Below are 25,018 nucleotides of genomic sequence, written 5' to 3' on the forward strand. Positions count from 1 at the left end.
CTCTCCCTTTTTTTATATTTTTTTTTCTACTTTCATGTGAAGTCTAATCAATAAATAAAATGTAATTATTGTGGAAAAATTCTAGTTTATTCCAATACATCTACTGGAATGAGCACAATAAATAAATACATAAAAAATACATGTCTAAGAAGAGAACAATCCGATATTACTTAAAATTTACTTAGTTGATCAACCACCTACGACATAAACATGTGGTCATATGATGTTGAAAGGGCGCAGCGAAAATTGTTAAATTTTTTATTATAAAAGAAATGCCTTTTCTAATAATTGAAAAAATACATTATAAAGAATTTATTTAAAAAACCTATTTTTCTACTTTTGAAAGTATTTCTAGAAATATATTAAAAAGAGATGTAATGAAAATGTTTAAAAATAAAAAAAGAAAAAATAAAAATTTATTACAAAATACACCTAGTAAATATATGCTTAACTTCTGATTTATGAACTTCAATTTAAGGTATACCATATATGTATTACAACACATTTTATAGATGAAAATTAAAATTTACATAAAAGAATTGTATATTTTTCTTTATTAAATGCAAAGCATACCAGCTTAGTAATTTTTGAAACTTTGCAAAATATTTTATTAGATTATAAAATATTTACAATTACATTAGATAATGTTAATAGTAATAATAATATTGTAACTTACCTTAAAGATACTTTATTTGACGAACTAATTTTAAAAGAATTATTACATATTCGTTGTGCGACACATATTTTAAATTTAATTGTACAAGATGGTATTCAATGTATATATAAGGTATATAGTTATTTGTAGTTTATAAGTTATGTAATTTATATTTTATATAATTATAAAGTACTATGTATATGAATATATATATATATATATATGTATAAATCTGAATTATTATAATATATGTTTATAAATTTGAGTTATTATAATATATGTTTATAAAAACTTATAGGTTATATTTATATATGTTCATAAATCTGAGTTATTATAATATATTAATAGTTAAAAAATCTAACAGAATAAGCCTTTTGATTTGTTTGTAAGGAATTGTGATTTGTTTCTAATTTGTGTAAGACATTATTGGTTAAACTCTCCCTAAAGCCATTTTTTTTATTATTATATAAATTTAAACATATATCTCAAAATATGGGTTTACCTAGACCGAACCTGAATCAAAAGTTGAAATTTATCCAAAATATTTGATTTGGTTTGGGTTCGATTTCAACATTTGAAATTAGAACCCAGACCAAAATATTACGGGTTGGTTTTGATTTCAACCCTGCCCAAATCAGTTCGATCCAGTTCAAGTTTACTCGAATGTATATCCCTAGATCAGGTCCATTGTGATCTTTGCCAATAGAATACAAAACAAGATCATGGTGCTAGACCAAAAAACCTCTAGGCTTGAGACGTCTTGGATGGAAAAGAAGAGATAGTTAGGTATAAATAAATGCATGAACTAAAAAGGGTTTGTAGAGCTATTTAGTAAATGATGGACTCATCTTAAAGATTTATTTTTCTCTCGTATAATTTCATCAGCATAGAAGTATAATAGCTTCTGCCTTGAATAAATTTATTAATTACTTGCCTCATTGCCTAGTAATTAAATTATCCTAGATAAAAAGCTTTTAATCGGTGATGTGACTGTGTCTGATCCAAATCGATTCAAGGTAGAAGCTACTACACAATGTAAAAAAGCCCAAATTTGGCGGCCCTAGGCCATCAAATTTCATAAAATTCGATGGACTAAAGGGTCAAATTGACATCAAATTTTTCATTGTCAAATTTTTTTTTTTCGATAGGTTGAAATTGTTCAATTAATGAAGGATGAGAGAAATTTGATAGCTCTAAGCCATCAAATCTGGGAACATCAAGAATTTCGACGGTCCTAAATCGTCAAAATTCAATTTCTAAAATTCGTTGGCCTTGGTCCTTCAATTTTTTCTGTTCAATTTTGCAATTTTCACGTAGTGCTATACCTATATGCTGACCAAATTATGAGAGAAAAAAAGAAAAAAAAATACCTTAAGATGAGTCCTTAACCTATTCTATAAATCAACAAACCGTTTTTAATTCATGCATTTATTTATACCTATCTTTTTTTTTCCACCCAAGACCTCTAAAATTGGATCCACGATTACAAAATTGAGTTATAGGAATGGCCATGACCCTCGCTGTAGCCAACAAAACCGTAGCAAAATGATTCAACGGCAGCCAGCCCGACAGTCGTTGATTGTCGCTAAAGGTGTCATCACTGTTTATTGTACGGACAGCTAGCGAAGTTAAAAAACCACTGCTATATTCTCAAAATTTTTTTGGACCTGTAGCAACAGTCATTATTGGTCGCCACCACAAGTGGGTTCTTTTCATATGCTTTTAGCTACGGCCGTGACCATCGCTATAAAAATATATTTAGGTAAAAAAATGTGATTTTAGATATGCACCTCACATTTTACTGAATATTGGAAATACCCATGTTTTGAAATTGTTGACATGCCCCCCTTAACCCCACATTCAAAATAGGCTACAAGGAAAATACCCAAATGCCCTCTTCATTATTTTCAACCTAGAATATTTTTAGTACCCGCTTCCAAGCCCTTTGCACCTTATGTTTAAGACATACCCCTTGACCCCAGTCTTTTAAGTAGACTAAAAAAAAAAAAAACCTAAATGCCCTCATCTTGAATTCATTAAATTTTCTAAAATTTAAAAAAGAACATTTCTACAAAAATCGCCAAAATCAAGTTAAATTTTTTATCGTAAGCACTACGTGAAAATTGGAAAATTCGACAGAAAAAAATTGACGGGTTAAGGCCTATGAATTTTAGAAATTGAATTTTGACAGTTTAGGACTATCGAAATTCTTGATGTTCACAGATTTGATGGTTTAAAGCTGTCGAATTTCTCCATCCTTCATTAATTTGACAGTTTCGGTCCATCGAAAAAAAAATTAACAATGAAAAATTTGACCCCTTGGTCCATCGAGTTTTAAAATTTGACGACCCAAGGCCGTCAAATTTGATCTTTTTTCACATTGTGAACTCCATTCGCACACTAAAAAGTAGAAAAATGAAGTAAAAAAAAAAAAAATAAATCAGAGAAATTTTGCGAATGTTTAACCTAATGTACAACAAAAACAAGCAAGAAGTTAGAGAGAGAGAGAGAGAGTGAGTCCATTAACCAATTATGTATAAATTACAGCAACGACAGAAACATTAGAAAAAAGAAGAAAAAAAACAAAAACTTCAAGCGAAGAAAAATGAAAATCAAGAATTAGAGAGAGAGTGTGTAGAAGAACTTGCACTCTCTTGAAAGTGAAGATCTGAATAGTATTCAAGTCTCCATGAGTGTGAGAATATCGCCAGCAATTCATATTATCATTCAAAGAGCAACATTTAATACACAACGAGAAACACATTAGAAAAAATATTATAAGGTTAGGGAAAATGTAAAATCAGAAAGTTTAAGTTCCACATGTAACTTGCATGTATGCAAGAAGGGATTATGGTTCTCTTCATTGTCTTCTCAAAGTAAAAAAAAAAAAAAAAATATCAAATAGTGAACAATCTACAAAAAGGCAAGAAGCAATGTGTCAGTTTTCATCATGGAATGTAACTTTGTACCTTGGGGCTTTAGCAATTGGGCCTGACGAGTCAACAGATACTTGTGAGGTAACTTGCATAACCATCTAACTGATTCAAGTTATTTAGTTTCTACAGTGAGGTTATAAGACAATTGATTGATTAATTGTGAATGAAGTACCTCTGTCAACAGCTTGTTAAACCTTCCTTCGACTAGTAAAACAATATCATACATTCGCTATGAGTTGCATGCTCAACAACTCAAAACACTATTATGTAGGAGTGAATATGGAACCATAAACAAAAAAGTAAGGAGAGCAATATAATCTTCCCTAATAAATAATGGAATTCCAATATATTCATTAGCCTTGGTGACCATAACTAGATCAAGAAAGACCCTAGTTAGTGTGTAAATAAATTTGTATCCCTAGACAAACATGGAAAATATGTGATGCTTCACTAGCACTGTTGGTGAATCTAACACTAATGAGAAGAGTCAACCAAAGGTACTTCAACTAAAAAAATGGCCTATTAATGGTTTAAACAATTTTAGAGAATGAAAGTTGAAAATACTATAATGGAAAGTGGGAACTGAAATGGAGAAATACCAGGCACTTAGGATTGAGTGAACGTAAAATGAAAATAATTTCTAAGAAATTACTTGGCAGTTCTACGAGGATTTGTGATGTTTGCTATGGCTCCAACTCCCTCAGCCTCTGTAGCTTCCTCAGAAAAAATTGTATCAAGAAAACAAGAATTATGCACCCACTGTTCTGTATTCTTAAGTAAACCACAAAAACTAGAAAAAGTAATCAAAACGAACTGATTGTCACATATGAAACTCTATGAGGGAGTCCTGTAATAGCTTTTATTGTAAATCCAGTTCAATCAAATAACCTAGGAATAAAACATGAATTGGGCAAAACATGCACCAAATTACACTTTTAAAGAACCCCTTCAAGAAATTGATATCTTCAAGCTTGTGAAATCAATTAAAACCAATTCTAATAATCAAACAAACATTCAATCAGGAAAAAACAACAACACTCAAATTCAATCAACAAATGGGATTAACAAACAATCAAGTAAAGAAAAAAAAAAAAAAAAAACCAAACCTGTGCATTTGATTGATGGGTGATCATCTGACATGAAACATATTGATATTGCTTGTTCTGTACCCCGAGCGATCTCGGGGGCAACTGTCATGGAGAAAGAAATCCACCTATATAAAACCAATATCCTACACATTAACAAAAAAATCAACTCAGAAATATCTACAAAAAACAAACCGCAGATCATAGAATGCTTAAACAAGAAAGGCCCATCTCTCTCTCAAATACACAGACAGAGCAATTCAAACAGTGCTGCCAGCTTGATCATCATGTCAACTTCTTCACCCTATGTGGATGAGGACAATAGAGACAATGAATAATTGAGCTTATAGGATAATCCATGTACCTTCTTTCATAAAAATCTCATATTAGAGTTGCCTCCCTAAAAAAAATAGAGTTGTCTTCTATGATTTTTAATTTCGGTTTTGGGATTTAATATCTATGAGAATGCACAACCATAATGGAACTCAGGGCCTGTTTGGATACCGTGTTTTATGTTCCCCGACCCATTTCATAATTAAATGATTCAGGGAAAAATTCATTTTTGGAGGGTGGATATTAATCCAAGAAAACAATGAATTAAAGTCACATAAAAGCATGTACATTCATTGGCTCAACAACTTGTATATCCCTGTATGGGATTGAATTTGTCCTACTTAAGCTTAACACTTCATCCAAACACTTACATTTCAGATCCATGTAAAGATAAAAATGTCATGATGGTATTAATATTGTATGTCTAACTAACACCTCAAGTTTAGAACCTAAGGTGGTTGTGATCATCCCTTATTCTAGTTCTAATTTTATGATTCAGTCTTTATGTGCATTGCTGTCTTCCTCAACAGAAGCCCCTAATTGATACATCATTCAAGACATTAGAGTCGTAAATATTTCATCCCCCACTGACGACAAATAGAAATGAAACTATTAAGTGAATAGAGTTACTGATTGTTCTTTATTTAAGAGAAGTTCGAAGATTACCTCTATAGTGAACATTCAAATTCTCATCTTTAATAAGATGACGAGCATGGGTTTCCATTAATGCCTTTTCTCGATGAACTTACTTAAGATCAACCACACTCCTTATACTTAGTTTTGAAATCCTTGCGTTGATGACATCTTGCAACACATGACACCATAAATCTCTCACTTATGATCAACCATACTTCTTAGTTTGATATCATTATTTTGATAATATCACGCAGGGTCTAATAGATAAAGACGTAAAGAGTGGGCATTTCATCATCATGACTAACATCCTTGAAAGGTTAATGCTAAAATGCAGAAAAATAATGGAAGTTAGACAACAACATAAGTGCTTTTATGCATATTGGTGGATGTTGAGAAATTTAAGTTCAAGAGCAATGTAAATGCGGGTGGAGATTTTAATGATGAGGTGCAATCTTGAGGTCACTGCAGCATACTCTTAAGACTAATGATATTTGATACGAGACATCACTATCATTGGTTATTGTTGTTGACTGTGACACCATACGCCTCGAATAGCTACACATGGAGCGAGTCCTACCCACCAATAACTCTATGAAGGTAAGTGAAACAAAAATATTTTCAAGCCTCACTGTTGTTTTTCTACTTACCCATCAGCTCTACCACCACTAGCCAGGGCAAGAAGAGATGCAAGCCAAGTACCTACCACCACCAAACTGCTCTTCAAGTTTCCTAACCACATGGTTGCTCTTCTTTGTTTCCTCTACAGTAGCATCTCTTCCGCTGAAGAGCACTTTGAAGAATAGGAAAAAGTGAAACATCGAAAGGTATCAGGTGTAACAGAGAAAAGTCTAAAGACACGAATCCATTGACCTACTTCTTTGTTTTGTAATTATTATCATTAAAAAAAAACAAAAGACATTTGCTGGAAAAAAAAAAAAAACAGAGTTATATATAATAATAGATAGAATTATATACTTTAATTAATATCAGTAAATAAAGCACAACCCAAGATCCTTAGTACATAAAAATAAAAAGGAAAAATGTATAAAGTAAAGTAGGAAATAAGATAAGGGGACATAATGGGTTAGAAGATCTCAGGACAGATGCATGTGGTGAGGGGTCTGTCACACAAGAAAAGGGGGTCCTCATGTTGGAAACGAACTATTATGACTAATTGGTAGACCCTCACACAGAGAAAGAGAGAGACACATACTATTTTAGAGAAGGGGAAGTCTTAAAGAGAAAAGTAACAGATGGATAAATAGTAACTGTGATTCTCAGACAAAAACATTGACTAGAATTTTTACCCTAACCCAGGTAACAGTTTTTTTATATATATTTTCAGGGAAATTTCAAATAATCCACCAAGCCTTTATCAATATTATCATTCATTGATGCCAAATATTAGCCTTTTCCGCTCTATTTTATTACTGTTCAAGTAAATAAAGACAGAAATTTGTCTAATTTTCCTTTGTAAGTAAATTCTAAGCCACTAAACTAGAATCCTAAAGTTCATAAAAAAAACTAAATTCAATATAACCAATACAATTTCCAACATTTACCAATTGAACTCACCTTAGTTTTAGGTCCCGGTGAATTATGACATTTGGTTCATTATTGAGATAAGCCATGTCCCTCGCCACATATGGTCAAACTATAATCAGCATGGACATCAATTTGAATAAGTTAGCCTAAAAGGTGACTTAAGGAAATATATATAATGCTTCAATGTGTGAAGGCATGATCTGTGCCAACTTTGAATTCCATGCTTAAATCCTCTGAGAATTGAAAAATGCAAGTCCAACAGTCAACTTCAGCATCAATTTATGAAAATTTAGCACATTACACAAAATAAGTGAGGAAATCAGACCTCTCTTCAACACGTTGATAGAACTGTCTCAAAAGAATATTTGTGGCTTCGTTTGATATTAGTGCCAAGTTCATCCATTTCTACTTTTAATAATTGGGTTTGCATGCCAAGAATAGGACATTTACAGCATTTAAATGGATATAACATGAGACCCTAATGGAAGCAATTTTGTTGAACTCCATCAACCTCCATATAGAATGAGAGAGCCCTTGATCCACTATTCTAGCTTCATCTCAAACACCTCCACTAACACATCCCAAATAGCAATAGTGTTTTAGAATTTAGATAGCTCCCACCTTTGTTGTGTGCCAACTATGACATTATAAATCTCTTCAGTAGTTCAATCTAGATCACATGACTTATGCATAAATTATTCTATATGCCCAAAACCACTACATGGCACCTTCTCAAACAACTTAATCACAAAACTTGTGAAAAAGAGAATAGAAATCTAATGAAAGAATTAAGAATGTCAAGAATGGGAAATATAGTCTTTGGAATTTAAACTCCATAAATCAAGAAACAAAGACTTGAACAACCTTTTGGGGATTGGTTTCTTGAATCCATTTCTGCTATTACACATTCATTGAATCATACTTCTCCAAATCTTTCCTAGCTTCCTCAATCCATATACATGCATTTTTTTTCTAGGAATTTCAACTAAAATTATTTAATCCAAAACCATTTATATGGTGAAAATTGGTGATGGAACAGATAAACAATACAATCCAGGAAGACTCAAAGGAATAAGCAATTCTCAAGGTTTTATGGCTCAAAAAAAGACTTGGGCAAAGTGATCCTCGTTACATAAGGTATAAGAATTCAATAACTCACAAAAAGGAGAAGTCAGTTTTGGGTCTGCCACCAATCAATAGATGCTTTTGTGAGATGGAAGTGTTTACAAATTTATCTCTCCTATTTTGTTTTTTTAAGGACATTGATCTTACTGAAACTGTTTTAAGTGGAAGAAAGAAAGCATAATCAAACATAGGAGAAGTCATGTTTGTTTGTCTGAGATTACTACTAGGGGAAAAAACATGCAATCATTGTGGAACCCAAATCAGAACCAACCCATATTTCTCCAAAATCTATCTAGAGGACACAATCACAGGTCTTCCATTACTTGGGGTTAGTGGAGGAAAAGCTCCACAAATCCATACATGAATTGGTACCAGCCTTCCTAGAATGAACAAAGCAATTTGTGTTGCCTTTTATTATTATAGCATAGAGGTGCATTTGTAAATAGTCTCTACTAATGGAATTCTCCCTAATATTGATCTTAGTTTGAATATTTACGACAATGAAAGAGTGTCTGTGTTTCAATGCATTTTGGGAAGTCGGTTTGATATGAACTGGAAATTTGGGCCACATGCTTTTCATTATCATCACAGCAGTTTGTAGCAGTTTCAGTAATCCATTAACACGTCAAGAACTAACACTGAAGAACATAATGGAAATGAAATTCAAAAACAAAAACAAAATAAATCTAAAAAAAAAAAAAAAAAAAAAAAAAAACTAGTACATAACACATATTAAGAAAGTAGTTTTTTCTATAACAAGATCATGGGCCCAAGTGGAGATGATCCAAGAGTTTACGTTTGACAAAGACATTTCCTTACTATGAGATGATTCACACAGAAAATTAGGGTATCTAAACATCTCTACTCATATCAAAGTTGTATTATTGAATAGCAAGGCGTATACAGTTCATCATACGATTAGCTTGAACATCGTACATTAATAGAATTAGAAGTTTGGGATGTCAAAACTATAAATTTTACTCAAAAGGATTGATTACCCTCTGAACGTACAAGGAAATACAAGGATATATATATATAGGGTCCCTTTCAGCAACAAACATTTTGACAAACATTTTGGCAAAACATTTTTCAAAACATGGGTTAGAGGTTTTGGAATGGGCTGATTTTTGGTGAGGATGATCTCTACGGTGAGGAGATCATCCTCATCAAAAATCAGCCATTCCAAAACTTCTAGCCCCATGTTAACAGGTTGAAAAATCGTGGACCGTCCATTTTTTGTAAACCATTTTTGATAGGTTAGAAGTTTTGGAATGGGCTGATTTTTGGTGATGATGATCTATTCCCTGTAGAGATCATCCTCACCAAAAATCAGCCCATTCCAAAACCTGTAACCCATATTTTCAAAAATGTTTTGCCAAAATGTTTGTCAAAATGTTTGTTGCTGAACATTTCCCATATATATATATATATATATATATATATATATATAGCCATGGAAAATGGGAATGTTTTCATTACCACACAAACCAAACACCACACAAGCTCCAAATGTGTTAGTTAGAAAGCCAGACCATTGAAAATTAAAGAGAGCAATGATACAGATAGAAAAACATTAAGTTTGAGCCAAAAGATATGGTGCAGCTTGCACAAAATGCAAATAGCAGGAAATATAACTTCAATTTCAGTATCACTACATCGAGATACATACACATTGGTTTACAATGTCACCACATCGAGTCAAAGCTACCCACATCTCCTCCTCTTCTCTTCTCTTTCTTGATTAGCCCAAAGAAACAACTATGGTGCTGGCCTCTCCTACACCAATTGTAAGTGAAAAACTCCTTGCCGTTGGTCTTCCGTGTCAGATTTTAATCATACAAAATCTCTTAACGTTATTATTATTCTATTATTCCCAATGGATCAAGAATCGTGCATATATCTCAAGAACTTATTCATGTTGCTAAGAATCAAAGTTCAGGGTACTTACCTTGTGTCATAATACAAAAACGTTGATCCGAGATTTGTGCTGGAGGTGTGCCTTTCGCAAGCCAATGAATCGAAGTATGTAAACCCTGAGAGAGTTTGAAAAACCACCAAACCTTTAGTGGTGAGTCCATTTCATCTATATATGCACAGTTCCATATTTGTATATGGTAATTACAAGTATGGAAATAAGCAATCAAATAAAATTAGAAGCTACAATTTTGGGTCAAAGAGAATGCAAATGGAAAGCTTTGAATTAAGGCTGAGGATCTTGAACATGATCCTTGACACCCCTCGCAAGTTGAGAGTCGGATTTGAGGGTATGTGAAGCTTGGATCGGAAGCGTTCAAATAGAGATTTTGATACACTTTTGGTGAAGATGTCGGCAACTTGCAAATGAGAAGACACATACTGAGTACAAAGCTTGCTAGCGATAACTAGCTCATGAAGAAATTGTTAGTCGAGCTCAACATGCTTGGCCCGTTTGTGAGAAACTGGATTGGAGTTTAAGAAGATGACACTCTTATTGTCACATAAGAGGAAGGGGCCGCTGTGGAATTGGAACTTTGAGGTCACTGAGGAGATGCGTGAACCAAAGAAGTTCGGAGGCAGTGAGCGCCAAAGCGCAATACTCAGATTCACAACTGGAGCGAGAAATAGTAGGTTGCTTTTTGGCACTCCAAGAAATCAAGTTGCCGCCAAGATAAATAGAGTATCCAGAAGTAAAGCGGCGAGTATCAGGGTAGCCTGCCCAATCCTCATCTAAGTAAGCAACTAAGGCACCAAGAGCATCGGATGGATGGAAAGTGAGGCCAAAGTGTAGTGTGCCTTTAACATAGCGAGGAATGCGTTTAACAACAAGGAAGTGGTTTTCAGTCGGGGAGTGGAGAAATTGATTGACAGAGTTGACAGTATGAGCAATATCCAGACGGGTGATGATTAGATACTGGAGAGCACCAACAAGAGATCTGTAAAGTGTAGGATTTGAGAACAAAGGACCATCAACAGACAAGTGCTGGGAAACAACCATGGGTGTGTGAATAGGTTTGCTGTCAAGTAGTTGAGCTCATGTGACTGATGAAAAGGCCATCAAAGGTGGTCATTGCTTCAAGACCAAGGACGTAACTGAGAAGACCTAAATCTTCAGTGAAAAACTCAGAATTGAGTTTGCAAGTAAATCTGTGAAGAAGAGATGAGTTGTTGCCTATAATAATGATGTCATCAACATAGAGGAGCAGATAGATTATATCAGAGTGCTTATGAAAAACAAATAGTGACGTGTCTGCACGACTGGAATAAAAACCAAGTCGAATGAGAAAATAGCTGAGGCGCTGGAACCAGGCACGAGGAGCTTGCTTTAGACCATAGAGAGCTTTCTGCAACTGACATACATGATTGGGAAAACGAGGGTCAATGTACCCAAGGGGTTGCTCCATATAAACATGTTCACTGAGATGACCATTGAGAAACACATTTTTGACATTAAGTTGACGAAGGGGCGATTTGTTGGTCACAACAAAGAGAGAGGACAACATGAACTATGGTAGCCTTGATGACAGGGCTAAAAGTGTTAGTATAGTTAAGACCAGGTACTTGTGTGTATCCCTTGGCTACAAGACGGGCTTTGAGACGTTCGATAGACCCGTCGGGCAAGTATTTGGTTCAAAACACCCATTTGGAACCCACAATGTTGGTGTTGGGAGGCCGAGGAACCAAAATCCAGGTACGATTGTTTTGCAAAACTTGAACTTCTTCGTCCATGGCAGCAAGCCAAGTAGGAGTTTTAGCAGCAGATTTGAATCCTTTAGGCTCAGTGGTTGCAAGAAGAGCAGAAAGAAGTCCAGAGGAACCCACAAAGCTAAGATGTGCCGGGTGGCGTTGTTTGAAGATGTCGGTTTTAGCTCGTGTGAGCATATGATGAGAACCTAATGGAACAGCTGCAACAGGAGTGCGATCAGTGGTAATGGGCTCCGGAGAACCCGATCTGAAGTCCGAGTGTGACGAAGATGGTCCTGTATAAGAATCAACTGCCTGTAAAGACTCATCCAGTACAAATAATACACAAGGTGGATTTGGATTGAGGAATATGTCGGGAGTGTGATGCAGGGGAAGGTAGGGGCATGTCGGTGGGAGGAAGACTTGGTTCTAGAAAATTTGAGATTTGGAGAGAGGATATGGATTGGGCTTGGCAAGTATGTTGAAAGGGAAAATAGTTTTCGTCAAATTGGGCATGGCGGGTAATATAGAGTCTGGAAGTGGTGGGGTCAAGACAACGAAAACCTTTATAAGATAAATGATAATCCATAAAAATGCAAGGGATGCTACGAGGAGAAAACTTGTTAGTCATGTAATCATGTAAACAAGGATAAACACGACAACCAAATGAATGAAAGTTTTCATAATTAGGAAAGGAACCATATAGAAGTTGAAAAGATGACTTACCTCCGAGAAGCGGTATGGGCAAACGGTTAATGATGCAGGCCGCAGTGGAAGTGTGTGGGAATGTGAGAATGAAAAAGGAGGGCTAGAACTGTTTTAGGTACATGACAGTGTTTCCTTTCTGCATGACCATTTGGTGCAGGTGTATGAGGACAAGAGAGTTGATGATGAATGCCAGACGAATGAAGGTGTGTTTTAAAGCAGTTGCTAGTGAATTTTGTACCACTGTCACTTTGAAATTTTTTTATACGTGCGGAATATTGATTTTCAACAAAATTTTGAAATTGAATAAAGGTGTTAAAGAAGCTAGATTTCAATTTCAATAGATAAAGCCAAGTGAAACGAGAATAATCGACAATAAATAAAACATAGTATGTGAAACCCGAATTTGACTTTACAGGAGATGAGCCCCATAGATCGCAATGAATAAGATCTTTAACACTTTTGAAGATTGATGTTCAGTACAAGAATAGGGCAAATGGTGATTCTTTGCAATTTGACCTGTATTACATAACGTAGGAGATGGCAATAAAGAAGTAAGATAAAGCTGTCATTTTTTATTCAGAAAAGAAATAACAGAATGATTTACATGTCCAAGGCGAGCATGCCATAAATCATATGAAGCATGAAGAGACTTATTTTTCAGGACAGAAATAAAAGTCGAATTTTCGCGTTCTAACACATATAGGCCACCATCTCGTTTACCAGTTGCCACCACTCTTCTTGTTTGGTGATTCTGAATAGTAAAAAGATTATTAGTAAACATAACGGATAATGGAAAATCAGTCGTTAATTTACTAATGGACAAAATATTTTTGATGATTTTAGGGACAACCAAAACGTCTAATAGTTGAAAATCAGGGGAATGGGAAAGTTTACCAGTGTGGGTAATGGGTATAGACGCACCATTCCCAGCAATAACACAATCCTTACCTGTATAAGAAGTGGACTGGTCCAAGAAGGATTGGGCTGGAGTCATATGGGCTGAGGCCCCTATATCTAAAAACCAATACAAGGCCTCATTTCCTGAAATGGAACACGATGCATTAAGGGCTTCGACGAGTTGAGCCTTAGGGACATGACCATGGCGTTCATACCATTGTCGGCATCGGTCAGCATAATGACCCTCAATGTGGCATATTTGGCAGCGCGGGGGTCGTCTGCCAGAGGAGTGTCCCTGTCCTCGTCCATTGCCGCTAGTTTGAGTCGGTTGATTGCGAGGTTGCGATTGGTGATTATGAATGCTACAGGAGAAGGTGCAGCCAACTCCAATGATTTTTGAAAGAGCTCAAAGCTCTCTGCTTTTGGCACAAGATCTGTGAAACAAGGCAAAGGAGTGAGGGCCATTTGGGCCATGGAGAAGCTCGAGAATTTCGAGCCCAGACCTTCGAGGAACCAGTGCACTTTATCAGTGCCATTGACGGGTCGTCTGATTGCATGGAGTTGATCGCAGAGGGCCTTGAAGGAGCGTGCATACTCCGAAACAGATCTGCTGCCTCTTTTCATCAGTTACAAGTAATCCATGAGACGGATTTCAGAGGCTTTGGAGCGGTGGCTGAAGGTGTTTTCCAAGGCAACCCACACCTCACGTGAAGTGGAGAGTCCCACAACTTCAGCCATGGCCTTCTCAATTAGGGAGGACAATAGAAGGCTAAGGAGGCATTGATCAGTATGTTTCCATGCCACATGTTTGATGTTTGGTGTCTGAGAATTTTCAGGGGTGAAACGAGGTGGGATTTCTATAGTTGCACCCACATAGCTAATTAGTTCTTGACTTTCTAATAGGGGAAGCAATTAGCTTTTCCATAGGAGATAGTTGGAAGAGGATAGTTAGATTGAAACAATGTGGATGAGGGTATTGAAAGGGAGAAGAGTGGAGGAGGGTTCAGTAGCCATGGAAAGGAAAAGAGGATCGTGAGAAGGATCTTAATTTGTATTGTCTCTTGATACCATGAGAGAGTTTGAAAAACCATCACACCTTCAGTGGTGAGTCCATTTCATCTATATATATGCATAATTCCATATTTGTATATGGTAATTACAAGTATGGAAAGAAGCAATCAAATAAAATTAGAAGCTATAATTTTGGGTCAAAGAGAATGCAAATGGAAAGCTCTTTGAATTAAGGCTAAAGATCTTGAACATGATCATTGACAAACCCCAATTGAGTTCTTCAATTTCTAGACCCACCTTCTCTCTCCTCTCTAATAGGATTCTTGTGAGTTATGGATATCACAACGTTCTACATCCTACGAGTATATTATGTGCATCTCTCACTATTAGTCTATTATGGGGTGTTGATCCTCTTACATAAATGGAGATAGAGGGCTTAGAGATCCTCTCTTAGGAAGATTCTTATCCATTAATGTGTCATACTAAACTTAAAAGAGTATATTTCTAATTCTAATGAGATTGGGAATCATCTTTAATATTGACATCCCTAATATATATAGAATCCTTGGCAAGTGAAATTATTAAAACTGTGTAGGTCAATGGGCCACATGAATTTGATTATAACATTCCGAACATCGATCTCTCACAAAAGAGGTCCCAAGTATCATAACTCATTGTGAAAGCAAGTGAAGACTATGGTTTCTTTAAGGTGGTTAACCATGGTGTCTCAAAGGAGATAATAGATAGGATGGAAGAAGAAGAGATCAACTTCTTTGCTAAACTAGTTTTGGAGAAGGAAAGAGCTGGGCCTCCTAACCTTATTGGCTATGGCACCAAGAATATTGGTTTGAAAGGAGATATGGGTGAAGTTGAGTATCTTCTCCTTCATACCAATCCTCAATTTATTTCTCAATTATCCAAAGCCATCTCCTTGATTAGGGTAATCAGAAACAGTCTATAAAATGTTAGACTCCTTGAAAAAATTTGACCATTTGATTGGGGATCAACCACCAATAATCCTTTCAATTGGGGATTAACTGCGTAAATATCAAAATTTTACTATTGAACTCCCTCCAAAGATTACAATAGAATCCTTATATAAAAAAATAAACATAGTTCTACCATGATTAAACTTCCTAACCAGACTTCTACTTTGATTGAATTTTCTAAACAAACAATGAATAAAATTAGGACTTTCTAAAAGCAGCTTCCTAAATTAGGACTCTCTAATAATAGTTGAAAGCGCCCTCGATCCGTGGGGTGCGCGGATCCGCTTTTGACCCTTGAGGTTTGGGAGTCGCCACCTAGTTATTGTGATCTAGGAACCAAACTGACTCTAAAATGGATAAAAAGGAACTAATCTACTATAGAAATCTGAATCCGGAGATCATGTTACGGGGTTGGAAGGTGTTAGGCACCAACCCCGCCCGGCCAATGCCGGTCTCTACTTATTCCAAATATAACTACATCGCTAATGATAAAACCTAGATTAAAAAATAATAAAAAAACCTTACCTTCGATCTGCAAAAGTACTATTCCCTCAGATCTGAAAAACAGTTCCTTGTACCGTACTCCTTGCTTTGTTTTGTCTCCGGATCTGATTTCTGATCTCCGAGGCAAAGTGTCTCCTTCTTGGATCTGGATGCTTTGAATTTGTGGTGGATTTTTGGGGTATTTTTGAAAGGTTTCTAGGTGTTTTTTAGGCTAAAATCGGAGTATGGGTGTTAGGGAAGGAGTTGGGGCTCCAAAATTAGGGTTTTGGGGAGGTTGTGGAGGCTTCTTCACCTACTTTTTCTAGGGTTTCTTCTTTGATCCGAAAATAGGGTGTGGAGGCTCCTATTTATAAAGTTTTTAGAAGCATTAGGGTTTGATTAGGGTTTCTTTTAGGGTTTCAATTAGGGTTTTGATTTAGTCTTTAGGATTTTAGGGTTTTAGGGTTTTGACTTTAGTCTTATGAGATTGACTTGATTAGGGTTTTGATTTAGGGTTTTGACCTTGGTCTTATGAGATTGACTTGATTAGATTAGGGTTTTGATTTGGGGTTTTGACCTTAGTCTTATGAGATTGACTCGATTAGTTTAGATTAGGGTTTTGACTTTAGTCTTATGAGATTGACTTTAATACTTGACTCTAGTCTTGCTTAATTGACTTTAATTTTGACTTTGGTCTTATTTGATTGACTTTAATATCTTGAATTTAGTCTTGCTTGATTGATTTTAAATTTTTGGAGAACCCCTTTCTATTATATCTTTAATTTTTTGGACTCCCAAATGGAGGGGTCCTTAAAGAAATATCCCACGAACCCTCAACAATTTTGCCTGAGAGTCCAATTAATCGATTTTTTAGGTTCAACTTTTTAAATTAATTTCATTAATGTTTCACTTTAATTATTTAATGTTTTATTTATTAATTTCGAATTTTTTAATTATGAAAATTGTGAAATTACCGTTTTACCCCCGGAGAGGACTTTTCACGTTTCAAGTCAATTTTTAATGTTCTAGGATGTTTCAGAATCAGTTTTTCGTAAGGAATTCAATGAGAATGTTGGTTTGTGTCATTTATGAAAATTTTTATGTGAAATTATTGTGAACTTTATGAGGGGCATTTTCGTAATTTTGTCAAATTTTGTTAAAATTGGTGAAATGATTTATTTGGTTCCGATTTGTTATTTTATGTGTTTGAGAGAGTTTTTCTAAGCGTAACGTAGGCTCTAGGGTTGTTTTGAGGTTAGGGGTATTTTGGTAATTTAATCATTTTTAGTGATTTTTATCGTGAAGCTTCTTTTTGGTTTGCAAGATGATGATTTCTATGTTTCTGGGGTCGTATTTTCCTAGCGTAGCGTGGTTTCTAAGTTTTGTCAGTTCGAGATACCTTATCCGGATTTCTGAAACATATCTGGTAACAAAATAAAGCATTGGAATAGACATCCATCATTGGGAACCTTTGCGATCGGGTTGACGACTTGATTAATCAGGCGGATGCAAAAATGGGGTGTCTACCTGTATGTTCTAAATATATCGGTTTCCTAACATCCGACCCCCCATGAATCATTGTTTGTCCTCAAACTGGAAAATCTGAAAAGCGAGTATTGAAAGCATCATAATCTTCCCAATTAGCTTCCTCCACCAAATGATCCTTGCACTTTATGAGCCAACGAGTGACAACATGATTGTTTTACTTGAATAAGCCACGATCAAGAATTTTCTCAGGTACCCAATAAAAAACATTGGCATGAATTGATAAGTTTGGATTGGAAGTAACATTGGCACCTAACTTTATCTTCAAAGCAGAGACATGAAAAACTGGGTGAATTCAATACCCCACAGGAATTTCCAACTTATAGGAAACATGACCAATCTTAATAGTAATTCGAAAAGGCACATGAAAGGGAGGTGAGAATTTTGAAAAAGATGAAGAAGTAGCTGTGGACTAGCAATATGGTTGCAATCGTAAGTAGACCCAATCATTGATCTCAAAACTAAAATCGGTGCAATTACCACCTGTATACAATTTCATACGAGCTTGAGCCTTCTGAAGATGATCCTTTAAAAGTTGGATGGTATTATCACGCTACCATAAGGCAATATCAACTGCATGAACGTCAATAGTATTACTAAGGCAAGTTGAGATGGAGGGTGGTGGGTGACTGACTATACATAGCCTGAAATGGGGTCATCTTAATTGCAGAATGAAAGTTGGTGTTGTACCACCATTCGGCACAAGGTAACCAACATGTCCAAGCCGAAGGTTTTTGACCTGCGAAACAACGAAGGTAACATTCCAAAGTGTGATTGGTAACATCGATTTGACCGTCCGTTTGAGGATGATAGGCTGAACTATAACACAATTGGGTGTCTTGCAGTGCAAAAAATACTTCCCAAAAGTTACTTTAAAAAAATGGGGTCGTGATCACTAACGATAGTATAAGGCATCCCATGCAAACAAACAATATCCCGTACAAAAACATCGGCAATAGTAGCTGTGATATAAGGATGCGAAAGGGTAGTAAAATGGGCATATTTCAATAGGATCGACAACCACCAAAATAATAGTCTTCCCATTGGAAAAGGGCAACCAACAATAAATTCTAAAGATAAATCCATCGAAACATCATTGGGGTTGGCAAGGGATTAAGAAGACTAGGAGGCAAGATAGCTCCCATCTTATTTTGTTGACAAATATTACATTGAACAACATATGATTTAGTTGCTCCCTTCATTCTAGGCCAATAGAAATTATGTTGCAGTTGTTTATAAGTACGCAAGAAACCAGTATGACCACCGGTTGGAGTAGTATGAAATTCATGTAGTAGTTTCGAACACCAATCAGAAGAAGGAACAACCACAATACAACCTTTATAGCGTAGGATGCCATCAACATATGAATAATACTCTTAGGAGAGGAGAAATTTTGAATGGCCTTAATAATAGTACTCATAGAAGGATCAAAATGACACTCCCGAACAATATCCTGAATGCTAGAAAAAATAGGTGAAGAAAGAACAAAGACGTGGGAAGATTCAAAAACTCAAGATAAAGCATTTGCAGCCTATTTGCGGATTTGGGACGATATAAAATTGTATAATCATATCCCAATAACTTCGATAACCATTTTTGTTGCTCAATGGAAGAAAGACGTTGCTCCAAAAAATACTTAAGACTCCGATGATTCGTATAAATTTGAAAGTGGTGGCCCAATAAGTAATGACGCCATTTCTGCACTGCGTGACAATAACAAACATTTCCTCGTATAAATTGAAAGATTCAAAGCTTTACCAGAAAGGGTCTTGCTGAAATACGCGATACGACAACCTTCGTGCAAAAGAATCGCATCGAGACCATTGTCGGAAGCATCACTTTCAATGGTAAAATCTTTAAAGAGCTAACACAGGTACAAAAATAGGTCGACCCTGTAGAGTGCTTGTAATTCGCATAATGTTAGGCCGAGTAGAACCCTTGAAAGCATGCAATGAAATTTTTGGAGTGGAGAAGTTTGAACCCGAATTATCATCATTAACATTATGTGGTTTAAAAGCGATTTTGTCATTATCGATGTCGATCACTTTCTCTCAGAAGATAGAAGCTCTCCTTTTAGAGAAGAAGAAGCTCTCAAGCCCTCCTTTAGAGATAAAACAAAGCTCTTCAAAAGACTCAAACTTCGATTAAAGAGAAGAGCAAGCCTAAAACCCTTCTTCAAAAATCAAGAAATTTTTCTCAACAGATAAAATGCGAAGTCCGAAGAGAAGAAAATATATAGAAGCCTCTACATAAGATCAAACACAAACAAAATCATCGTCAAAGCAACTTTCTCAGTCGATCACGCGCAAAGCCCGGAGAGAAGAAAGCTCCACACATCATCTTTATTTTTTTACTTGACTGTTAATTAGAGAAAAATATTGAGATTTGTATCATCACTTTCATCAAAATCAACAAAATCAATAATAAATTTGAAAGATCTATCTCAAGATTTATGAAACAAGATCGCGAATGATTTTATATTGATTTTGATAAAAAATGGAGATTACAGATCTTAGTGTTTTCTTCTAATTAATAGTCAAGTATAAAAATAAAGATGGCGTGTGTAGTTTTTTTTACTCCAGGTTTCGAGCGTGATCGGTTGAAAATGTTGTTTTGATGGTGGCCTTATTTGTGTTTGATTTTCTTAGAGGCATCTGTAGATTTTCTTCTCTTTGGGATTAGCGCATTATTGGTTGAGAAGGTTTTTTTGGCTTCCAAAGAAGAGTTTTAAGCTTGATTTTCTTTTTTTTCTCTTTAATTAGAGTATGAGTCTCTTGAAGAGTTTTGCTTTGTTTTTGGAAGAGGATTTGAAAATTTCTTCTTCTTAGAGGGGGAATATCTATCTTTTGAGAGAAAGTACCCAGATTGCCTTCTAATGAAGGAGCCTTTGTTATTTATAGACTTAAAGATAGTTTTAATTTCTAATTATGCCCTAACTTAAAGAGCTTTGATTGGTTTGTTTAAATGCTAAATTTGTCCAAATCTAATTTTAAGGATTTTATGGATTGTTGGTAGGTCACATTTAATTGGGTATGGGGCTCAACATTTAATATGCGGATCACTTAACTTTGTTTTAAATCATATGAGGTTTGTCTCAGTCAATGGGTCTTAACTAAAATGTATAGGGTCACATTTTATTTTAGGGACTTTTTGATAATTTATAGAGTTGCAAGGTTTCTTTAAAAAATTTATGGCTATAGATGCCCCCTCAAGGATGCATTATTGAATGTGTAGCTGACAATGATGCATTTTTGATCCCCTTGACTAGTACATGATATACTTTTGGTGAAGATGGACTTTTCTATCGATACTTCTATTTTCTTGACGTAGGTTGAGTCATTTGGATATATTTTTTTTTATTGACTTTGTGGTTTCAAAATTTACTTGGTGAAGACTTGAGTTTCATGAATATATACATGTCCTTGTCAAATGTCAATATATATATTTTGCCTTTTGATATTTACTTGCATGTGTCTTGCTTGTCTTCGGGTTTTCCTATGTGGGTTTTGATTTAAGGGGCAAAAATAGTATCAACTACACCCCAATTTTTTTTTTTTTGGTATATATCACAATGTGAAAAAGCTCAAATTTGATGGCCCTGGGCCGTCAAATTTCATAAAATTTGACAGACCAAGGGGTCGAATTTTTCATTGTCAAATTATATTTTTCGACAAGCCGAAAGTGTCAAATTAATGAAGGATGGGAGAAATTCGACAGCTCTAAGCCATCAAATTTGGGAACATCAAGAACTTCGATGGTCCTAGACCATCAAAATTCAGTTTCTAAAATTTGTGGGTCTTTGCCCGTCAAATTTTTCTGTCGAATTTTTCAATTTTCACCTAGTGTATGTATGTATTCACGCTCTACTTTATGGATCAATACCCTTAGCCAGATTTGAATCTTACTAAGTTAGTAAGCTTAGCCTTACTACACTTTTAAATGAATTTTTTTGTTGCTTCTTTTTCACGTCTCTACTGCACCGAGCCACACTCCTCTCATTCTCTAATCCTTCAACACTACTTCATTTTCTCTATTTATTCTCTTCTCTCTACTTGTTTTTGGTTACTATTGATTTCGTACTATCAAGTTTTTCCATTATGCCCAATTCATTCTCAGAAGTCCCAATCCATTCGCAGACAGAGAATCTTGTACTCTGTGAGCTGACAACAAAGGCAATGATTATGCCAAGATCAACATTCCATATGGATCCAACATTATCAACCTTGGGTGAAAAATTTCTTATGAGTACACTCAATGTTCCAGGATGGTCATTATTCCACAATGGCTGATCAAGATCATGTAAACCAGCTTCACCAAGACCAATAGAAGCAGATAACACTCTGTTCAATCCTAAACCATCATCAGTTATTCCAGGCTTGCTACTCTTACTATGTAAAGATTTGCTAGGAGCACTAGTCAAAGGTAGAGACTCTATACCAGTTTGTGTCTCCATTAGGTGTGTACTTGGAAGTGAACCGAGATATTGAACTGTGAGAGGATCTAGACAACTTCGACAACAGTTTGATTTACACCATGCTCCATTGGGCACATATCTCCTCTCAAACAAAAACTATGCTACTTGAAGCCTTTGTAGCGTTTATGGGGCATGCCAATACTCAATGATTGATTGAATGGTGGTCCAACCGTTCCTTGGAAACCAAATCAATAGAGTATGTCCATACCCCCATTGGGCATCTCCGAAATTAACCCAAATGGTTTCAACCCCCTTCTTGCATACAGATTAGGCAAGGTAGCCACATGTGGACTCATATGTGATACAAAATCAAGTGTTTCAACAGAGCTGAACTTTGAATCATATTGACGCCAGGGTCCAGAACTCCTCGCACTTCCTCTATCTGTAGGACGGCGACTAAATGATGTAGATAAATCAAAATGAGAGTCACCACGAAATGCCTGGTTTACTCTCATCTGCAAATTAGAATCAAAAGTAGGTTGGAGTAATTGTGCCAAACCAGGATGTTTTCTTACAAACTTTGTATAGTGATCTCTCTCTAAAGGAATCGAATTACACTCTTTCCAGTTTTCACTTGCTGAGGATCACTTTCCAGGAACATCTGCCCATTTTCAATAGATTTGTTATGTTTTCTTTTTGGCTTCCTTAGAAGTTGTCCTTTTACATCTTTGTCAAAAGACTCAGACTGGGTTCCCCACCTCTTGTGCTTATGTTTCTGATCGTCATCGTCACTATCACTCACTTCTTTGTCCTCCATATCACTTACATGACTAGAAGGAGAAATCCCCTCTGGCCTTGAAGACGGATTTTTCAGTTTTATCGGATCTTCCATAATAAGAGACGGAGATGGTTCAACTTGCTTAATAGCATCCAAACTATCAACTGGTGTTCCAATTGAACATTTTTTAGGGTCTAGAATAATTGTGGAACAAAAAATTCCATATCCCGACCCAAAAATTCAACTAAATTCTTAGAACAAAGATTTTGTGGCTCTTTGTTAGGTTTGTCCTTCCTTAACAAGGTTGCCACATATTCTGCAAGAATCACAGAGTTAGCCTTTGTTAGAGGTTTGAGATTCTTAACGAGGTATCTAGTTAAGAAGGAATCCTCAAATTTCATATCTCTAATGGTTCATCATCTATGACTGAAACCGAGGAAGACAAAACCTTAGAAGGCCATTGATGGAGAAAAAAATTACAGAGTAATTAAAGGATGAAATAATCTTTGGTAGGATATTCAACCTAATTTCTCCTCTCAGGAGTAGAAGCTGAGGAAGATATTTAGACTTTCTTGAGACTTGAGACCCGAACAGAAAAGAAAAGAAAAATAAAAAATATTGAGATGAAAAGTCAGGGATTTTAGTATTTCCCCTGGCCTAAAACAAAGTGTTTTAACCTCTTTTTAGTGAAACTAAAACAAAGAATTTGGCATGAAGTGCATCAAACCTGCAAGAATTTAAAGGCTTACTTATCTAATATTTTCTAACCCAATTTTAGCCCTGCGTGATGTTTGAGAAGTTTGTTATTCTGTTCACTTTAATTCATTAGATTCTTTTTGTGGCGTTGCTCAGTATAATGTTTAACCTATAGATTTTTCATGTAGTAGCTTCGATCTTGGAAACTAATAGCTTTAGTCTTTGTTATCATGTCTTGACAACTAACACCTTCAATCCTCGTTGTTATGAAAAAGGTAAAAAAAAAAGTTGAACTTGATCATTATCATATATTTCCTTTTTATTTATGATGAATTGTAACAAGAAGTATAGATCGAGAACTAAACCCTTGTTAATCAATCTTCGGAGCATTTATTTGTTAGTCATGCTCAAGGGCGGACACCTTTAACTTGTTGAAGATATTGAGTGACAAGAGATGTGTATGTACACTTTGGTTGGCTAGTTTCCAAAATAGTTGTATACTAGTGGTGCTCGGCGACAGACAATGCTAACTGGCTATAAGAACAACGTGACGAAAGATTTGTACATGCAAATTGGCTAATCTCCAAAGTAGTTATGTATCAATGGTGCTCGGGGGAGAACAACGCTAATTGGCTAGAAGAACCATGTGACAAGAGATTTGTACACACTAGTTGGCCAGTCTCCAAAGCAGTTGTAGATTAGTGGTTCTCGAGGGCAGACAATGCTAACTGGCTAGAAGAACTACATGATGAAAAATTTGAGCAAGCCGGTTGGCCCATCTCCAAACCAACTCTTTATCAGTGGTGCTCAGAGGCTCACAACGCCAACTGATTAGAGATGTCGTGTGACGAGAGACATGTACACATTGGTTGGCCAGTCTACAAAGTAATTATTTATCAGTAGTGCTTGGGGGCGGATAACGCCAATTGGCTAGAATAACCACAAACGATAGACATCTATGCGTTGGTCGACTAGTTTCCAAAGCAATCAGTGGTGCTTGAGGGCAGACAACGCCAACGAGTACTAGAGCATTATTGAGCATGATGTCTTTTGATTTACACTTGCATCTCATATTTTTATGTATCCTTAGTCAACGTGGCACTAGTACTCGGTGAGACATGACATTTTTGAATAAGTATGTTTATCCTTTTTTTTTTTTTTTTCATTTTTATTCCATAGGGATGACTAAGGACACTCCTCCCAAAGATTCAAAGAACAAGAATCATTCCAAAATGAGCTTACCATGCGAAATATGGATAGATGACCCTGCAGATTCTCCTGAAAAGGAAAAATAACAATATTTTCCCCATGTTATGATAATTGGTCATTCAACATGAGGAAATAGCCCATTTGTAGAGTTGAAGCTTGGTGTGCATACAACGACGATCGATCCTTTAAGGGCACAAGATACAGAAAAGGACACATTGTTCCATATGATAGCTTTACGTGAATATCCTTCAACAGCTAATATACTTTCAAGAGATGAGATTGATATAGAGTGTCAACCATATTTATATCATCC

General features: G+C 35.7%; 1 pseudogene; it reads right to left on the reverse strand.

Moving 5' to 3' along the window:
- Positions 1-14,207: 14,207 nt before the first annotated feature.
- On the reverse strand, positions 14,208-22,914 carry LOC147393398 (zinc finger CCCH domain-containing protein 27-like; annotated as a pseudogene).
- Positions 22,915-25,018: the final 2,104 nt, after the last annotated feature.

This window comes from Akebia trifoliata, chromosome 10, assembly GCF_017979445.1.
Source record: "Akebia trifoliata isolate Shusen 1 chromosome 10, ASM1797944v1, whole genome shotgun sequence".
In the NCBI taxonomy this organism is placed as follows: Eukaryota; Viridiplantae; Streptophyta; class Magnoliopsida; order Ranunculales; family Lardizabalaceae; genus Akebia; species Akebia trifoliata.